Source organism: Physeter macrocephalus, chromosome 14 (genome assembly GCF_002837175.3).
Source record: "Physeter macrocephalus isolate SW-GA chromosome 14, ASM283717v5, whole genome shotgun sequence".
NCBI lineage: Eukaryota > Metazoa > Chordata > Mammalia > Artiodactyla > Physeteridae > Physeter > Physeter macrocephalus.
Window position 1 is genome coordinate 29,078,262 of NC_041227.1, and position 20,865 is coordinate 29,099,126.

General features: G+C 41.4%; 1 pseudogene; it reads right to left on the reverse strand.

The window, feature by feature from the left end:
* Positions 1–529: 529 nt before the first annotated feature.
* LOC102993560 (40S ribosomal protein S20-like) overlaps positions 530–20,865 on the reverse strand; it is a 53,274-nt pseudogene continuing 32,938 nt past the window's right edge.

The window sequence follows — 20,865 nt, forward strand, 5'->3', positions numbered from 1 at the left end:
TTTTTTTTTTTTTTTTTTTTTTTTGTGGTATGCGGGCCTCCCTGTGTTGTGGCCTCTCCCCTTGCGGAGCACAGGCTCTGGACGCGCAGGCTCATTGGCCATGGCTCACGGGTCCAGCCGCTCCACGGCATGTGGGATCCTCCCAGACCAGGGCACGAACCCGGTTCCCCTGCATTGGCAGGTGGATGCGCAATCACTGCGCCACCAGGGAAGCCCCTATTTTTAGTTTTTTGAGGAAACTCCATACTGTTTTCCATAGTGGCTATACAAACTTAACAGTCCCACCAAGAGTGTAGGATAGTTCCTTTTTCTCCACACCCTCTCCAACATTTATAGTTTGTAGTCTTTTGGTGATGGCCATTCTGACCAGTGTAAGGTGATACCTCATTGCAGTTTTGAATGCATGTCTCTAATAATTAACACTGTTGGGCAAATTTTCATGTGACTGTGGCCATTTGTATGCCAAGAACCAGCTTTTTATTTCACTTATTTTCTCTATTGTTTTCTTTTTTCCAATCTATTTCTGCTTTTTATTTTTCTTCTTATTGTTTGCTTTGGGCTTATTTTGCTCTTTTTTTTTAACAACTGATTATCAATTTATTAAAAATGTTGATTTAAGCATCGGCAATGGTGACTTCAATCTCGACTCCTGGCTCAATACTGATGGAAATGATCTGCTTAACAATCTCAGAAGGACTGTGCAGGTCAATGAGTCGCTTGTGGATACTCATTTGGAACCTTCATGACAAGGAGTTTTCCTAGTTGTTATTCTCAGAGTCTTGGTAGGCATCCGAACCAGTCCTTTTACTCTGAGATTCTTTTCCTTCTCGTCTCTGATCAGGTCATCACATACCTTCTCCAAAGACCTCATGTTGCGGCTGGTGAGGGTGATTCTAATCCGGTGAATCGCTACCTCTGGCTCCAGGAATGTCTTTCCACTAGGCCATGACTGTGGTGCAGCTTCCTGACTGACTTGTTCCTGGGAGAGAGCAAACAGAGGTGAGTCAGATGCAGAAGCGGGAGTCCCCGGGCTCCACTGCAGTGGTGACTGCATCTTCCTCAAAGAGCTGCTTTCTTTTTTTTTTAATACACAAAATAATTTTGAGAAAGAAGCTATAGTAATCAAGACTGTGGTATTGGTGGAGAGGTAGATACATAGATCAATGGAAAATAGTGGACAACACAGAAATAAATCTACATAAATATGCCTAATTTTTAACAAAGTAGCAAAAGGAATCCAATGTATTCATTTTCAATAAACGGTGCTGAAGGAATTGAAAATCTATTGGCAAAAAAATAAACCTCCATTTATATATTTTTTCTAGAAAAAGGGCAGGAGAAAATCTTTGGGACCTGGGACTAGGCAAAAAGTCAAGTCCTTGGGCTTGACACCAAAAGCACAAACCATAAAAGAAAATCGATAAAGCAAAAATTGATACATTAGACCTTATAAAAAATTTAAAATTTTGTTCTGTAAAACTCCCTGTGCAGCAGATGAAAAGAGAGAAAAATATTTACAAACTACATATCTGACAAAGAGCTAGTATCGAGAATATATAAAGAATTCTCAAAAATCAACAATAAAAAAGCAAACAATCAAATTAGAAAATGGGCAAAAAACATTAACACTTTACTGAAGGAGATTCTGTAGCAAGTAAGTACATGAAATGATATTCAACATCATATGGCATTAGAGAAATGCAAATTAAAACCACAATGAGGTATCACTATATACCTATCAGAATGGCTAAAATAAAAAACAGTGATAACACTAAATATTAGTGAGGATGCAGAGAAACTGAATCAGTCATACATTGTTGGTGAGGCTGTTAAATAGTACAGTCAGTCTAGAAAATAATTTGGAATTTCCTTTTAAAACTGAAAAACAGGGGAGTTCCCTGGTCACCTAGTGGTTAGGATACCAGGCTTTCACTGCTGTGGCCCAGGTTCAATCACTGGTCAGGGAACTGAGATTCCTGCAAGCCATGTGGTGCAGCTGAATAAATAAATAAATAAATAAAAACTGAAAAATGGGATTACCTTATGATTAGCAACTGTGCCTTAGGCATATATCCCAAAGAAACAAAAATGTATTTTCACACAGAAACTTGCACACAAATATTTGTAGCAGTTTTATTTGTATTTATTGTCCAAACCAGAAACTACTCAGATGTCCTTCAAAGCGTGAATGGTTAAAAAACTTTGACACATTCATACCATGGAATACGACTCAACAATAAAAAGGAATTAATTACTGATATACACAAAAACTTGGATGAATCCTAAGGAAAATTATGCTGAATGAAGAAAGGCAATATCAAATATATATATATATATAAAACATGTACCTATATCTATCTATCTACCTATCTATCTATCTATCTATCTATCTATATATGGCATAATTATAGAAATGGAGAAGAGAGTAGTGGTAGCCAAGGGTTAGAGATAGGAATTAGGGTATGTATGGGTGGAGCTATAAACAATTATCATGAGGGAGTGTTGAAGTGATGGTATAAGTTGAGTATCTTGAGGTTACACATGTGATCAAATTACTTAGAGCTATACACAAACACACTCTAAGGAGTGCATATATAACTGGTGAAATCTGAATACATTCTGTGGTTTGTACCACTGTCAATTTTCTGATTTTGATATTGTACTATAACTCTGTTATTTTTGGAGGAAGCTGGGTAAAGGCCACATGGAATCTCTATGTAAATTTCTTTGAAACTTCTAGTGAATTTATAGGTATTTCAAAATAAAAAAGTTTTTTTTTTTTAAAAAAAGGCATCAGATAAGTCTACTTCTTGGACACACTGATTGAAACATTTCTAATCAAAGTTTAAAAATTTGACAATTTAGAGAAATCTCACTGCTTGTGTTTTTCAGAATCTTAGATCTTAGAGATCCAATATACTACTCCAGTCATTCTCAAAATATATCTTTTACATACATCAGCATCACCTAGGAACTTGATAGAAATGCAAATTCTCATTCCCCACCCCAGACTTAACAAATTAGAAACTCAACACTGGGTCCCAGCAATCCGATTTTAAAAAGCCCGCCAAGGGATGCTGATTTACACTCAAGTTTGAAAACCACCACTCCACTGGGTGCTCCATAAATGCCAATGATAATGATGTTATGGGGCTTACCCTGGTGGTGCAGTGGTTAAGAATCCTCCTGCCAATGCAGGGGACACGGGTTTGAGCCCTGATCTGGGAAGATCCCACAGGCCGCGGAGCAACTAAGCGCATGCACCACAACTACTGAGCCTGAGCTCTAGAGCCCACGTGCCACAACTACTGAAGCCTGCGTGCCTAGAGCCCGTGCTCCACAGCAAGAGAAGCCACTGCAATGAGAAGCCCGCGCACTGCAACGAAGACACAAAGCAGCCAAAAATAAATAAATAAAATAAATTTATTAAAAAAATAATAATGATGATATATTTTATATTTGAATCACCTTTTTTCCTAGTGGAGACCCTCTGTCAAAACCACAGTCCATGCCACCGCTTTTCCAAGCTGCCTGTGACTCCCACCGATACATTCTCCATATATGTTCTCAGCAGGGAAATATTTCAAAAACCACCATCCTAGGTCACTAAAGCACACAAGCTTCTACTAAAGATGTAATTTCCCATAAAAGCCAAACTGTAAAGGGAACATTTGTTCCCATTAGACTTGGCTTAATGAGCACTCTTGGAACTACCTAAAGCCTTTATCCTCCACCCAGAAGTGATGCTACGAGAAGTGAAATTACATATAAATCAGTAGTGCCTCAAGCAATTTACAAGAGTCTCCAAATGTAAGTTACATAAGTATAAATAATAATATTAATATCTCCCTCATCCTGTCTTTATCTCTAGGACTGGGAGGATCAAAGCCACCTGACAAGTGCAGCTTAAAAGATCTCTCCCATTCCAGGTCTGGGAATGGGCACGCTGCAACAGGCCTCTCCATCCTCAGTTTCCCCACTTCATAACCAGTAAAGGTTCCAAATCACCTAAAGTGGTTGTTAGAGCCTTTCTGCATATGATACATTTTTTTATAAAATTAATGGCACTCATTCCAATAATGGCTTCAGCAGAGAAAACCCCCTTTTCAGTGCAATGTTTGATTTTCCTCATCACTAGAAGTGCCCTAATTGTATACTTTAATGAATAAAATTGACTTCCAACAAATTTTGCTTTGAGTAGCTTTTATGTATTAAGACAGCCCTAGAAATAATTGGAGACTCTGGGAGAGGTGACAAGGATTGGGAAGCAGGGAGCTAGTGGTAAAGCAGAGTTGGTAATCCTATCTCAAAATTTGGATGGATTCCATATGCAGTGACAGGGATGGGGGAGAATCTGAGGCTCTGGAATTGTTGACCAGGTCAGAGGCTAAATGACTACAAAAGTGTGATTCAAGGTTAGACCAGCAGGGAGATGGACCCCACCACCCCAGGGAGTATCCAGCTGAGCAGCAAGTGGCACTGGGCCAGTGCCTGTCAGTGTCACTGAAGTGGGTCCAAATGCTCATGGATAGGACTCCTGGACCAAGAGGAGGTCAGGTAGAGCTAGACAGACACCTGCTCTGAGTTGGGGGGAGGGGAGGAAGTGAGAAGCAAGCCCCCAAATGTGCTGCAGCCCACAGTGGAGATGGTAGGATGAAAGAGGACTTTGACTCTGCACCTATCCACCACTCAAACCTCTATCAGGATGGCACATCATTCTCAACTTTAGCTCAGGGAGTGCTTTAGTACCTTGTCCCTGTCCAGACTAATGGGGAGGGACTCACTGATGAACACTTCTGGGAAGAAGGAGGAATAAGGGATGCACAAAGGTGGTTTAGGAAATTCTGGCTTCCATAGATTATCCTGGAACCTCGAATGGGGCATTTAGAAGGCTCAGTTTGGAGCAAAAAGACAGCAGCAAGGGAGGTAAGGCATGGAATGACATCAACACTATTAAAGGAACTGCATCCCATCATTTTAAATCAGAAGTTCTCAACTCTGGCTGCACATTGGAATGACCTAAGGAGCATTTAAAATTCCTAGTGCCTGAGCCTCGCTCCACACAATTACTTCAGAATGAGGGATGGGGCCTAGCCACTGGTAATTTTTAAAGCTCCCCTGGGATTCTGATGTGGAGCCATTGTTCTGTTCTAGACCTTCACTACTTTAAGTGTGATCCCCCAAACCACAGCACTGGTACCCTCTGGGAACCTGATAGAAATGCCAGGCCCCACCCCAGACCCGCTGAAGAGAATCTGCATTTGGACCAGATCCCCTAGGCACACTGCAGCTTGAGAAGCACTGTTCTTAGTGAACACTGAGAACAGTGGGTCTCATCCCTTGGTGCTCATTAGAATTACCTGGGAGGTACATTTATCCTGTCAGGGAAGAAATTTTCCTCTGCCCTTCTAGGTTCTTCTGGCTGGTCTAAGAATTAAGTTGACATGGGACAGATCAACAGGAGAAAATCAAACAAAAGTTTAATAACATTTTACATAGGAGAGACCCAGGAGAATAGAGCAACTCACCAAAATGGCCAAAACCCACACCTTAAACACCAACCCAGCCCTACTAAACACTGACTTAGCAACTAAGTACAGTTAAGTAGGAGGACAGAAAGGGGAAGATGGTCCAGAACCTGCAGCCATGCTGGGGTGAATTGGTCACATGAGGGCCAAGTTACTTGGGCAACCAACTCCTCACCCTCAGAGGCACAGAGCTGGGGGCAACTGAAGCCTGCAGAAGTGAAGCTGCTGAGGTTGAAGGCCTACCCTTTCATCCCCACTACTGGCTCACAGTTGACCTGGAAGCTGGACCTTTCAAACAAACTGCCAGGAGATGTCAATTCTCCTCAGACCTCACCTAATGTAGAAAGGTCTAAGCAGCCTCACACCCTTGAGAAGCTATTAATGAAGAGACAGATTTCTTAACATCCAGCACAAATCTGCTGCTCTAAGCAATGGGAACTGTGAATGGGTTGGGCAGGGATAAGGAAGAACAATGTTGAACTTTACCTGAGCTCCTAGAAAATGACAATGGTTAAGAAATCCTCTCACACTTTTGTTTTCCTGGAAACCACACAAGATGGCAGTTCTCTTGCTCTCTCTACATCCCCTCGTTGACCAGCCCCTGCTTGACCTACACCCTACTCACGTGACTGACCTTCCCTCTTAACCATAGAGCCTAATCAGTAACTGCCCTATATGCTTGTTCCCCGCAACCCAGCCCCCCACCCCCTAACCCCCACACTCTCTCATCCCACCCCACCTAGTGATTGTTCTAATCTTTAGATCAGAATGGCTCTACCCTGCTAGTTTATCAAAGAGGCTCTGAGGAACATGCCCTTCTGCTGGTTTCCCTGGTAACCAAAGAGCCAACCTGAAGTCAATTCCCCCTATAACTGGTAATACACCCACTCCCGTAGCAAGGACTGTGGCCATGTCCTACCTACCATCTGCAGTATACAGTAGGCTGTTGCTCAGGATCTTGCTTTGGACATGTAAGATCACCTACCTAATAAACCATTGATGTCTCTGTTGCTGACTGTGGGCTCTTTCTTAGGTCTTGAGGCTGGGCAACTACAGAGCTTGCTGGCCTGTGGGGTGCAGCTGTGGATGAAAAATGTTACCTGCCATATCCGCAAACAAAGGATACTGTGTTCATCAAGCCATCAGCCACTACAGCCACTACTGACAGTGAGCTCTAAGGAAATTCAGGATGGAGACAAGGAGGTTGCCTGCTGCCAATCCCTCAGCCACTGCAGCCACCCTCAACTGTGCACCCGGAGGGGATTCAGGATGGAGAGAAAAGGATATTGGCCCTAGATAGCTAAGGTGCATATCAAAGGAATGATTTCAATGAGCCAAGACTCTTATATCTTCCCAACATAGAAAAGCACTAAATTCATTAACTTGAGATGTCTGGTTCTCTTTAATTAACAGTAATCTTTTGATATTCTGACTACCTGGTTTTTGTTGCAAAACTCCTATATATCCTGGCTCTTCCCTTATGTCTTCAGCGCAGACCCTCAGAGTGATCTGAGAGACTGTCTTCAAAGCTTTAGTCCTCAGAAAATCCTCCTTATAAAACATAATTCTCAACTTTTAGGTTGTGCATTTTTTTTTCAGTCAACAATTTTGGCAACCACAAAGGGACCCAGAGCAGATCTCCCTCCTTTGCCTGAACTCTACAAGGATCTGGAGCCTGGTACAAGCAGAGGTCTCTTGGTCCTGTCTACCTCCTTGGAGAGTCCAGGCATATTTGGGTGAGTCTGTCCTGGCTCATGGATCTCCTATTATTGGTTGATAATCCTAAATTTTATTCAGTGGTGTTAAACTCCTCTCTGGAGGAGTAGGTTGTCCTTGAAACTTAGCTTCAAGAAGAAGTACCTGGGTTATCCTCTGTGAAAGACACTGGGAAAGATTTTGCTCAGTTTAGACACAGTGGTTTTATCCTCAGGTGAAAGACTGGGAAGACTTTGGTCATTTGAAAGAACACTGAATAGGTTGGACTGGGTAATTAGGGGGAAGACTGACCTGTCATTTTTCCTAGAATTGGCTACCTTAATAGAGTTTGCTGAAATAAAACTGAAATCATATGAGAGCTTTCAGCTCTGAAGAAGGGGACATCTCCTCTCAGCCAGAAATTGCTTCCTCAGGTAATTGAGAAACTCGCAAAAGTGGTGGAGGCAAGTCCTCATACCATGCAGCAGTCCCTATAGGGAAACCCATTCATTTTAATTAAAGCTTGCTCTGCCAGGGACATGAATAAGAACTGGCCATTCCATGATCTGAGCACCCATGGTGGTCTTATAATAACAGAGGAAGAATCCAAGACACATAGAGGAGCTGAAATGGCTCTGGGGTAAAATGTAGAGCAGTTAAGCTCACAAGCAGCACATTGGCCCATCATACTATTCTCACAAGTGATTTTGATTTTATTTCAACAAACCAACCTCAGAATGGGGAACAAGGCTTTCAAAACTTGCTTAATTGGGAATTAAAGAAAATTTTGCCCTGAAAATGACTGAAATGGGGCTATTTTATAGTGTACACAGTTAAGTTAGAAAAAACTGTCTTGATAAAACATCTTTTCAGAATTCGGACCTTAAAGAAACAAAGCCCTTCTAGGGGGAACTTGCATTTCTCTTCCTGTGTCTTTGACATGTAAATGTTCTACCTGATCTTCGGAGTTGTGTGTGTGTGTGCATGCGCATGTGTGTATTTTGAGAATTTGGTCTCTGCCATGAAAAAGGTACACATATGGTATACATTTGGCAGCCAACTGAATAGACTGGGATTCTGAGTAGCCTTTTGTGTGACTGTACCAACTCTCAGGGGCTTTTTGCCATCTTAACCTTCATTGTGTCAGCCTGTACAACAAAGGCCTTTACTTTCTTAAAGTATTTTGGGGAGTAAACTTTCTGGATCTTGTTTAGGCAGCATCCTTCACACTCTTTTGTGGGGAAGCCTCTTGTGTCTCATTGGTTTGAGGCACTATTAAGATATATCTCATTAATGGCCAAATGATGGATCATTTAAACTGAAAAAACTCTAAATTGGTAAATTTCTATAGACCTCTCATTATAAACAGCTATTTTATTGGTACCTGTGAGGAAAATTAATCAAATTATATTAAATTTATATATATATAAAATGGTTAACTTAAGAACTCCCTTAGTTTAAAACAAGCAAGAGGGTTTCCCTGGTGGCGCAGTGGTTGAGAGTCCTCCTGCCGATGCAGGGGACACGGGTTCGTGCCCCGGTCCGGGAGACCTCCATCACTCAAAAAAAGAAACCAGGGCTTCCCTGGTGGCGCAGTGGTTGAGAGTCCTCCTGCCGATGCAGGGGACACGGGTTCGTGCCCCGGTCCGGGAAGATCCCACATGCCGCGGAGCGGCTGGGCCCGTGAGCCATGGCCGCTGAACCTGCACGTCCGGAGCCTGTGCTCCGCAACGGGTGAGGCCCCAACAGTGAGAGGCCCACGTACCTCCAAAAAAAAAAAAAAAAAACAAGCAAGAAAAATCAGTTTGGGAAGCCTTATTTGTGTTCTCCTCAGCAGATCTTACAGATGCTAATAAAAACATTAGAATAATTAATGTTAATTAGGTTGATTAACAGGAAAATAAGGAAAAAAAAAAAAACTGAAGGGAGAGTCTAGACACTTTTTCCCAACAAGGTAGAAATTTTAAAGGGACTTATTTCAAATGGATAAAGAAATCTTTAGATGGTTATTTTAAAATGGGATAAATAAAACAGATGTTAATGGGATTAAATCAAAGGTTTGATACAATACTACCTAAGTTTGGATGGGCCAAAGGGACCCCTCTATTGACCCCAACATTAAAGGGCTCCAAACAAGTCTTCTTTATTTACCCCAGTTATATATATATTTTAAAGGCTGGGAAAAAATTACAGAGATACCTGATCAACAATTACTTGGGACAATATTTAGGCCAACTAATCAAGTTAAAGGATTGACAAAAGGGCCAGAGTACCTTGGCTCAACCCCCCCAGAACCTTTTATACAAAAATAGATTAAAAGGTCAGGATAAAAAGAAAGGCTTCTAGGACTCCTTGTAAGACCAACACTTGTTGGATCTGAATGGAAACTAACGTTAAAAGTATAAAAGTTGATAAAATTGAGATGAAAATTTATAAAAATTGGTATATTTAAATGAGCTTTATATAAGATAGGTGATGCTCCAAGGACAATGATGCTTCAAGGACAAAGGACGTCCCTGCCTGAAAGTTTCAGTGTTACACCCCCTACTGGATCTTAATCACCCTCCCCACCATGTTGCCAAGGTTACGAAATTCCTGAGCCCACCTGGGCTACGCCTATAAAAACTGATCAATAGCACATGTTCAGGCTCAACTCTCCCAGACTACAAGGAAGTCACTGCTGTTCTGGCAGTGACCCTTCCCTCTAATAAATTCTATCTTCTTTACATTCTGCCTTATGTCTGGAAATTATTTTCCAACCCGCGTTCGGACCACGACAAGATTGTTACGTCACTTTTGCTTAATTATATTGTGGGATAGACATGTTTCCCTGGAGAACACTTCCCCTGCTTGGTATTATAAAAAAGGGTATATGAATCTGCCCCTAGGGAAATATTAATTAAACATACTAAAGAAAACCAATAGGGCTACCTGAGCCCATATAAGATAAAGTAAAGCCGAGAGCTAATATTCGGGGGCTAATAATGATATTTTGCTCTGGGTCTAACTTGTGTACTCAGAAAGAGAGCCTTTGTTGAATGCCTTATACAAGTTTTTGAAGGCATGATAAATTAAATCCACCCTAAAGTTCTAAAACACAGAGCTCTGAAATTTCAGTTTAGTTGGAAATCTTCTCACTGATATAGAAAAACAAATTAAAGAAAATACATGTGGGCAAATCAATCTTTTAATATCATTTATGTGACAGACCAGTTCTCTGGGGAGTTAAAAGCAACTGTCTTTGTCTTGCATATCTCTACAAATCAGAAATGTAAATACAGCCCACAGTGACCTGATACTGAACCTAATTAGCTCAATCAGGTAGAACCTGAAACCAAGGGGAAAAAAGGGAAAAGGTGGCCTTTTAAACTCAAACCAGTAGAAAGGCTCCCTCAACCAAATTCTAATTCATATCCTCCTTAAGGGTTTATCAAGGACGAATACAAATCTTAAAAGTTTTTTCCACAAACAGTAAAGTCTTCGTCATCTGAGCAAGCAAATTTAACTTATTCCAACTGTTATTTATAAAATAGTAAGTTTATACTGTAATACCTGATTCATAACTAAGTTTTTATTTTTTATTTTTAAAATTTATTTATATATGTATTTATTTTTTAGCCATGCCACATACCTTGCGGGATCTTAGTTCACCAACCAAGTACTGAAGCCCGGGCCCTGGCAGTGAAAGAGCAGAGTCCTAACCATTGGACCACCAGGGAATTCCCCATAACAAAGTTTTTAAAGTGAAGCTACGAGATCTCTAGTTTTGTCTGTTTATATAGCTGTGTGTACATTATATGTGATGTCTATACCTCTGGAAAATATTATCAAAATTAAATGTATAAAAGAGCTCTATTTAATTGACTTAAAAGTACGCACTTACAAACTAAACATTTCTAAATATGAAAGAAACTGGCCAGAATAAATTTCACATTCACCTGATCTAGGAAATACTCAATATTAAATTAACATCTGCTATGCTAGCTTAAGCTAGTTTAAGCTTACTGGTTTAATCAATATAGACATGTTTTACTTTTATTGTACCTAGGTTTCCTGAATGTCAATAAGTTCATATTTCTGTTACAGAGTTTGTCAATAACAACAACAAAATTAGCTTGGTTTGGTAATATTTTCATAGGTTATAAAATAAATGTAAATGAGATAAGAATTTTCAGGTGAACTCTTTAAGAATACTTATGTTTTGGGTATGTCTGTCTAATCTAGTTTCTCCAGATTTTGGTAAAGAGTTTTGCTAAATGATGAGAATTCACTGAATATCTAGGTCACTTCAAATAAGATAAGATACCAGAAGCTTAATTGCTAAACAGGTCTAAATTTACCTACTTTTGTCTCCTTACAAGAGGGAAACTAAAGGTATTTGGGTTTATTAGACATGTATACTGTACCTCATTGAGGAAAGAAATTATGTTATATGTTTCAGAGGTTATGGGATACTCCAATCAGAAAATGCTGGTATGACAAACAGTTTACAATTACTTGCTGCTTGTTGGTTTTTGCTAGAGATTAAGATTTTTAAGGGTTAAAATTTGTAGTATGTAATTAAAGCTACTAAAGATAATAAGGGGAACATTTCCATTTGCAAAGAAGTAGGATGTGTGTTTTCAGCAAAAGAAGGTGTGGAAATATATTTTGTTAAGGGGAAAGAATAATTCTGTCCTACAGCTTGTTATTTCTGGATAAAAAAAATAAGGGACAATCTAATATGAATACAAAAAGTTGTGGAAGGTTTGCAGAAAGGGAGCCCTGTAAAATAAGTTTTGTACATAGTCAGGCTGGAATTAGACTAAATTTAATTAGGTAAATGGGCTTTGTTATTAAAAGTAGGCTGGTACAAGACTGGACTTGGTTCCTATCTCTCTGTTAAGAGAACAAAGTTTTCTTCGAATACTGCTTTTGATAACAGATTGTGTGAGTTTCTTTGCCTTTCAGTGATCTGTACTTGGTTTTTTGTTTCTTCAATCTTCTGTCACTTTGGTTAAGTGAATAAGTATTGTTCCACAGTGATCTATGATCCTATCTGATCAAGTGTTTTGAGACCTTTTTGATATTTTTGACAAACTTCTCAAATATCAAATTCTAACAAGTTATTTTGACCTCTAGCTAACTCTGAGATGCTTCAAAGGAACCCTGAGACATCTCAGAGAGGAATATTAAATTAATATTAATTTGGTTTATTTGGTATGTTAAATTACCTAAGAAGCATTGTCAATGATTGGAGATGAACGTTTGGTTATATTGTATGGATAAATGTCATTAATACAGATATTCTAAAATTTACATGGAATTCTTAAAAATCTGATATGCTCTGGGATAATGTTATCAGTCACAATTCTAGTTATTATCTTAAAATGTATGTCTAAGAAATATCCAAGTTTCTTGTCAAATGCACTGTGATCAGATCTTTCACCATGTAGTCTTTTGTCCTTTATACACAGTCACTGTTTTACTCTGATACTCATAAAATGAAGATATCAAAGAAAATTCATAAAAAGAACTTTTTTTACAAATATAAGTTCTGATAACTTTTAGATCATACCACTAAACTGGGTAAAAAATTTACAAAACTCTAATGGAAAACCCGAAGATTTCATCCAGATCATCAGGAATTAATTACATGGTACTGAATGAACTGATAAATATGATTTATAATTTTATGACTTTTTCTGAAATATACTGACTTTTAAAAATAAGATTATTTATTTGTTTATTTATTTATTTTTGGCTGCATTGGGTCTTCATTGCTACACATGTGTTTTCTTTAGTTGCAGCGAGCAGGGGCTGCTCTTCGTTGTGGTGCGTGGGCTTCTCATTGTGGTGGCTTCTCTTGTTGCGGATCATGGGCTCTAGGTGCACAGGCTTCAGTAGTTGTGGCACTTGGGCTCAGTAGTTGTGTGCATGGGCTTAGTTGCTCCACAGCATGTGGGATCTTCCCGGACCAGGGCTCAAACCCATGTCCCCTGCAATGGCAGGTGGATTCTTAACCACCGCACCACCAGGGAAGTCCTGAAATATACTGACTTTTAATCTTTGTTTTCCAGAAAAACCTTTCCTCTTATGCTGTGACCCACCTGATCATTCCAGAATTTGGCTTCTCCAGCTGGCTCCCCTGTGGACTTGATGGTTTACTTCAACCAGATTACAGCTAGTTATACTAATTATTGTTTTAATTTGTTCTCTTTGTTTCCAAATTGTTTATTCTTTGTCTTTCTCTGCTGCACTATGACTTTATTACTTATCCTATCTAGTTTATAAGATTGTCTTTTGCATTACCCAATGTGTAACCAGGACTCCAGCAAAATTAATGATGGCTAAAATTCTTGAGACTGTTGATTATATATAAAAAACTCCACATAAAGTAATTGTAATAGTGCAAATCTAGATATGGGAAGAAGCAACAAGGCAAAACCTTTCCTGGATCATAATAGACTAGTAAGATAGAAGAGCCAAAGAATTTTAGATTATCAGCAGGGCCTGATCCAAAAAAGATCAGCACATTGAATGGCATGTCAGCAGAATCCTTGCCTGATCTAGGAATGAGCCATCTTAGCGCTGTGGGACAAAATTTGTCATAAAAAGCCTCCCAAACATTTGTTGAATTTATGACCAAGGGGAGGCACTGTGGATGAAAAATGTTACCTGCCATGTCAGCAAACAAAGAATGGTCATCAAGCCATCAGCCACTATAGCCACTATTGACAGTGAGCTCTAAGGGAACTCAGGATGGAGACAAGGAGGTTGCCTGCTGCCAATCCCTCAGCCACTGCAGCCACCCCTGCACCTTGAGGGGATTCAGGATGGAGAAAAGCAGGATATTGGCCCTAGATAGTTAAGATGAATATCAAAGGAATGATTTCAATGAACCCAGACTCTCGCATCTTTCCATACATAGAAAAGCACTAAATTCATTAACTTGAGATGTCTGGTTTTCTTTAATTAACAGTAATCTTTTGATGTTCTACCTGGTTTCTGTTGCAAAACTCCTATATATACTGGCTCTTCCTTTACCTCTTTGGCACAGTCCTTTAGAGTGATCTGAGAAGCTGTTTTCTGCGTTTAGTCCTCAGAAAATTTGCCAAATAAGATATAATTTTCAACTTTTAGGTTGTGCATTTTTTTCCAACACAGCCCCACAATCCCTTTCCCATAAGACTTAGACAAGACTCACAGAGGCTACCCCCACCTTAGCCAGACACAGACCCTCCTGATTCCCATTCTTTGCCTCATAAGTGATTGGCTGAACTGCTTGCCCCCAATCATCAATAGGAAAAAAATGCTTGTTAACCAAACTTTGCTTAAGATCATCTCCTTCCCTCAGGTCCCTGAACTTTGGCCCACCCTCAACCTGAACCAGAATACAGACCCTCTTGAGAATGTCCTGGCCTCAGGGTAAAATATCCTCTGATACACCATCTGATGTTGTCACTCCCCTTTACCCCATGTCCCTACCCCTGTTCTTTCTATTCTTCTCCCTATAAAAGATAAACCTCTCTTTGCCTAACCATTGAGACACACAGATTTTATGGTCAGAGTGCTTTCCCTCTGCCCCACTCCCTTTCCCTTTCAATAGTACCTTCTTTTCCCTTCAATAATCCTTTCAAATAAAGTCTCTTTGAATAGATAGCAGACGTGAGAAATTTGACAGGGGAAATGGAGAAGTTAGGGGGTAGCTATTTAGACAAGTCACCCTGAGGACAGCATGAGGAAGCTGTGTCTGGGGAGGGTGAGAGGGTGAAGGATGGGAAGCAGTGTCCTAAGGACTAACTGGGGATGATAACCTTTTGCCCAGGGTCAGCAGCAAAGAACAGGTCTGAGGATCCAGGGGGTTGTGAGAGTGAGGGGGTCTGCTACCCCAGACTCAGGCCTGGATGCCATTTAAAATGCTCCCACCCCTTCTTCCCTGCTCTTCACTCCCCTAGCATGGGACACTGATGTGAATGGGCCCAACATTGGCCAAATAATGGAAACTGTAGACTGCCTCCTACCTGGTCCCACCACTGCAAACTTTCCTCTAGTAATTAACGCCTCTCTTATACCCTAGATTTATCTCCCATAGACCAGCTCCTTCCTAGCACTCAAACATCTCCTTCATCTTAAATAATTTCCTCTTTGACTCGCAGTCCAGAGGCTGCCCTATTTCTCCACAAATAACCAAATTTATTTAAATGAGTTGTCTTCATCACTTCATTCCCTCACCTCCCAGCCAAGCCTCCCACAGAGAAAGCTGCCAGTAGACCTCACAGTTCCACAGCATCTCCCTGTAGCCACATTTGCAGGCTGTCTGACTTGAACCAACAGAGTTCCCCAGACTTGACCCTCCTCCCTGAAGCTTCTCCAGTGAGTTCATTGGTGCCACAATTTTGTTACTCCTATCTCTCTGGTTTCTCCTGAAACTTTGCTGTTTTCCCTCCTTTGCCTGGGCCTTGCTTGTGGTCTCTCTTTTCTTTTCTCCCCTAGCTATACTCTCTCCCAGTGTTCCAAGTATGACTTACATGCTGATGACCACTGGACTTAAATTTCCAGCTCGGCACAATCCCCTGAGTTCTAAACACATCCTCCCAGCTGCCTACGCAGCATCTCACCCTCAGAAAATGGCACCTCAATTCACATGGGAGTTGGTTGTCAGGTTTGCCTTTCCCTCACTCCCCACTCCCAAATCATCAGCAAGACTCATGGCTACTTCTTCTGAAATCTGCTGCTTCTCCTCATGCCCACTGCCACTACTCTAGTCTAGTCCAGGCTGTGGGCATCTCTCCCTGGACTTCTATGAGCCTCTCAGTTTCCATTCACCTTCTCCAAACTGGTCACCCTTCCCCACTTAACCACCATAGTGATCAGGTCCCTTTCCTGCTGAAAACTTTGATGGATTTTCACTGAGTTTCAGTGATAACCCTAAGTCCTAAACATGACCTACAAGGCCCAGCATCCTATGCTGTGTGTCCCCTTCTCCCCCTTCCCTTGCTCACTGTGCCCCAGCCGTTTCCTGATCTCACAGAATTCTTTTCTACCTTAGGACTTTCTTCATGCTCTTCTTACTTCTTTGGAGCACCTGCCTTCCCATTTTCTTCTTGGTTAATGCCAACTTATGTCTAAGTCACATCCATATATACTCAAGAAGGCCGTTCTGTCCTCCCTAGAGTACACCTGTCCTTATGATCTCTTGTCACACCTGAGCTTCTCCTTCCCAGTACTTATTATGTGTGGATTCTGGCTATTTATTTCTATAAATAGTTGTTTAATATCTATTTCCTCCATTTAACTCTAACCTAGGGGAGTGATCCTGTCTGTTTTTGTCACAACTATAACTCCTAGTTCTTAGTATAGCACTAGACACAGAATAGGGGTTCAATAAATGGTTCTTGAATGAACACTAAGTATTTTACAATAATAAATAGACACACACCACAAGGACATGGAGTGCCCTTCCCCCCAGCTGCTGTGAGTGTTGACTGCCAATGTCACACAGCTGCCCCATTCTTTTGGAGAACTGACCTCAGCCGAGGAGAGCTGCCTCATGGCAACACTCAACCCCAAAGATTACAGGTTTGCTCCCTTGCCTCAAGGTAAGGTGAGCAGAATAAGGAAGGGAAAACCAACACTTTGTGATGTCATTCATGCTCTATAGCTCTCCATGGGATCAGGCTGAAGATAGACATCACCTGATGTAGGTCTTTCCTTAGCAGCTTCTCTGTCTTGCTCACTGAACCAGTATTTCTTGAGAGCTCCTCCTTAATAAACCACTGAACAAGAATCTCGGTCTCAAGCTCTGCTTCTAGAAAACCCAATCTAAAACACCTATAATGTGGAGGAAAATATGTGAAGTCAGGGATGAGAAGGAAAAATGAAATGAAGAGAAGTGAAATGAAAGGAAAGAGAGACCTTGTATGAACTAGTGCATGCCCCAAGAATTGAGGTGGATAAATCAACTCTCTGCATCTTTGGTCCCTCCCCAAAATTATTGAATGAGTGGAGAGAGGAGAGAAGGAGAGAAGAGGAGAGCCCTGCTTCTTCCCCCACTTCTCCCTTATATTCTCCATTCATCCCCTGTCCTTTCACCCCATGCTGACATCACACACACCCCTCTCATACTGCTCTGCAGAATATGCAAATGCACACTCTCCAATCCCTTTGGGTTTCTCTTTTAGTGCCCCTGGGAGGTAGTAATGTGTTCAGTGAAGCCAGAAGGGATCTGGTGGTCCCCAAATCTTTAATGGAATCTCAGCCCCTCCTAAAGGAAGAGAAATGGACATTAGGTTCATATGAGGCAGGAGACAGATGGGCCCCCAGGGCAAACTGTTGAATTCGTTTCTTGTGGACGACACTCTGAGATGAGACGGGAATAACAGGACAATTGAGAGAGGAGGAAGGACCCTGCCCAGATAGAAGATAAGAGACCACATATTCCTCATTATTGAAGTCAGGAGACCTCCCTGACTACACATGAACAGAAAAACTCTTGGAGGTCAAAAGGGGAGTGATGTCAACTAATGTTCACTTACCCATAGGCTTCTTCAGTAGAATCCATCTTGGCTAAGAGATGCATGCTCACACATGGGAAAATCCTGAGATACACCAAACATGGACTCTGAACCAGGCAAATCAAAATGATTGGTCAAAGGAAACGCCCCATAAAAGTGATTCAAACTGCTATGAGGGCGCGACTCTCTCTCTGAGTCCACCTGTGTATCTATCCACACGTACTCTTTTTTTCTCTTAATAAATACTTTACTTGTTTCACTACTTTCCGTCTTTGGGGAAAATTCTTTTCTGCAAAGCCATAGGGCCAGGGCCTTGTCACTGACCACTGGTCTAGTGGCTAGGATTCGTTGCTCTCACCACCCCAAACCGACCTCAATCACTGGCCGGGACCTGAAACCCTGCTTCAAGCCACTGCAAGCTGAGGCCACCCAAGATCACATAAGCCTTCTTTGCCCTGGAACCACCCAGTATGCCCTGTGCGTCCTATAACACAATCTTTGTTAATCACTAGCTAGGGCACTGGGTAAAGCAGTGTTTCAAATCCTGGCCCCATGGGCTAATGGCATTTAAGAGACATAAATATGTTGCCATGGTGACACTGTAACAGATTAAATTATAAATCCTACTGGAGCAAATCTGCTTTAACAAGGTTAGACTCTGCATGAGGAGAGCAGAGGAAGTCCCATGCCCTCTCAGGACAAAGTTGGGGCCAGTGGATCTGAGAGGTGGTAGGGAAGTGGAACAGCCACTACTATCTCAGGCCAACATTTCTTGGTGCTCTGGGCTTCCTGAGTCAATCTTGCCTCTAGAAATGGAGGGTCTAATCCAAAGCTTGTCACTGAAAGATATCTTGTGTCATTCTTTTATCCAATGCCTTGCCAGTCATTATGCAGCCTGCATCACTCTGCATAATTAATGAGTTAATCCTCACAGTCATCCCCACCCCATCACCACTACCAAGCTGTTCTTAGCTGGAAGATCCTCCAAAGCAAGTGGTTAACAGTGCTCTGCCCCAAAAGATTAAAATTGTCAAACATGTGCTTCCTCAAAGGAAAAGAGGAGACAAATACTCAGGAGAATTACTACTGATGCAAATCTAATCAGGGAAACCAAGATGAAATCTGGCCCTCAGTTTTAAGTAGACAAGACTGGAAAGTTATGTAATCCTCACAAATAAGCCTGTCCCTTCTAATACAAAGTGGATTTTTACAAATCCAGGTGGGCTTGGTGGCTGTCACTTCTCACTGATGATTATAGTCAAACAGGTAAGATTAAGGTACATTGAAGAAATCCAGAAGGGCTGTGTGTTCTGTCCTGCAGGCAGCCCCTGGTGGCCTATATCCTTACTGTTCAAATTATGGTCCATGGACCGGGACATCAGCATCACCTGAAAGCTTTTTAGAAATGGATGCTCAGGGAGATTGGTTCAAGATGGCAGAGTAGAAGGAAATGCTCTCACTACCTCTGGCAAGAACACCAGAATCACAACAACTGCTGAACAATCATTGACAGGAAGACACTGGAACTCACTAAAAAAGATACCCCACACCCAAAGACAAAGGAGAAGCCACAAAAAGATGGTAGAAGGGGTGCAATCACAATAAAATCAAATCCCATAACTGCTGGTTGGGTGACTCAGAAACTGAAGAACACATACCACAGAAGTCCACCCACTGCAGTGAAGGTTCTAAGCCCCACTTCAGGCTTCCAATCTGAGCATCCGGCAATGGGAGAAGGAATTCCTAGAGAATCAGACTTTGAAGGTTACTGGGATTTGATTGCAGGGCTTTGACAGGACTGGGGGAAACAGAGACTCCACTCTTGGAGGGCACACACAAAGTAGTGTGTGCATCAGGACCCAGGGGTAGGAGCAGTGACCCCATAGGACACTGAACCAGACTTACCTGCTAGTGTTGGAGGGTCTCCTGCAGAGGTGGGGTGTGGCTGTGTCTCACCGTGAGGACAAGGACACTGGCAGCAGAAGTTCTGGGAACTATTCCTTGGTGTGAGCCCTCCCAGAGTCCACCATTATCCCCACCAAAGAGCCCAGGTAGGCTCCAGAGTTGAGTTGCCTCAAGCCAAACAACCAACAGGGAGGGAACCCAGCCCCACCCATCAGCAGACAAGAGGATTAAAGTTTTACTGAGCTCTGCCCACCAAAGCAACAGCCAGCTCTACTCACCACCAGTCGCTCCCATCAGGAAACTTGCAAAAGCCTCTTAGATAGCCTCATCCACCAGAGGACAGACAGTAGAAGCAAGAAGAACTACAAGCCTGCAGCCTGTGAAACAAAAACCACATTCACACAAAGATAGACAAGATGAAAAGGCAGAGGGCTATGCACCAAATGAAGCAACAAGATAAAACCCCAGAAAAACAACTAAATGAAGTAGAGATAGGAAACCTTACAGAAAAAGAATTCAGAATAATGATAGTGAAGATGATCCAGGATCTCGGAAAAAGAATGGAGGCAAAGATCGAGAAGATGCAAGAAATGTTTAACAAAGATCTAGAAGAATTAAAGAACAAACAAACAGAGATGAACAAGACACTAACTGAAATGAAAAATACACTAGAAGGAATCAATAGGAGAATAACTGAGGCAGAAGAAAGGATAAGTGACCTGGAAGACAGAATGGTGGAATTCACTGCTGTGGAACAGAAGAAAAAAGAATGAAAAGAAATGAAGACAGCCTAAGAGACCTCTGGGACAACATTAAACACAACAACATTTGCATTATAGGGATCCCAGAAGGCAAAGAGAGAGAAAGGACCCAAGAAAATATTTGAAGAGATTATAGTCAAAAACTTCCCTAACATGGGAAAGGAAATAGCCACCCAAATCCAGGAAGTACAGAGAGTCCCATACAGGATAAACCCAAGGAGAAACGTGCCCAGACACATAGTAATCAAACTGGCAAAAATTAAAGACAAAGAAAAATTATTGAAAGCAGCAAGGGAAAAATGACAAATAACATACAAGGGAACTCCATTATGGTTAATAGCTGATTTCTCAGCATAAACTCCACAAGTCAGAAGGGAGTGGCATGATATACTTAAAGTGATGAAAGGGAAGAACCTACAACCAAGATTACTCTACCCAGCATGGATCTCATTCAGATTCAATGGAGAAATCAGAAGCTTT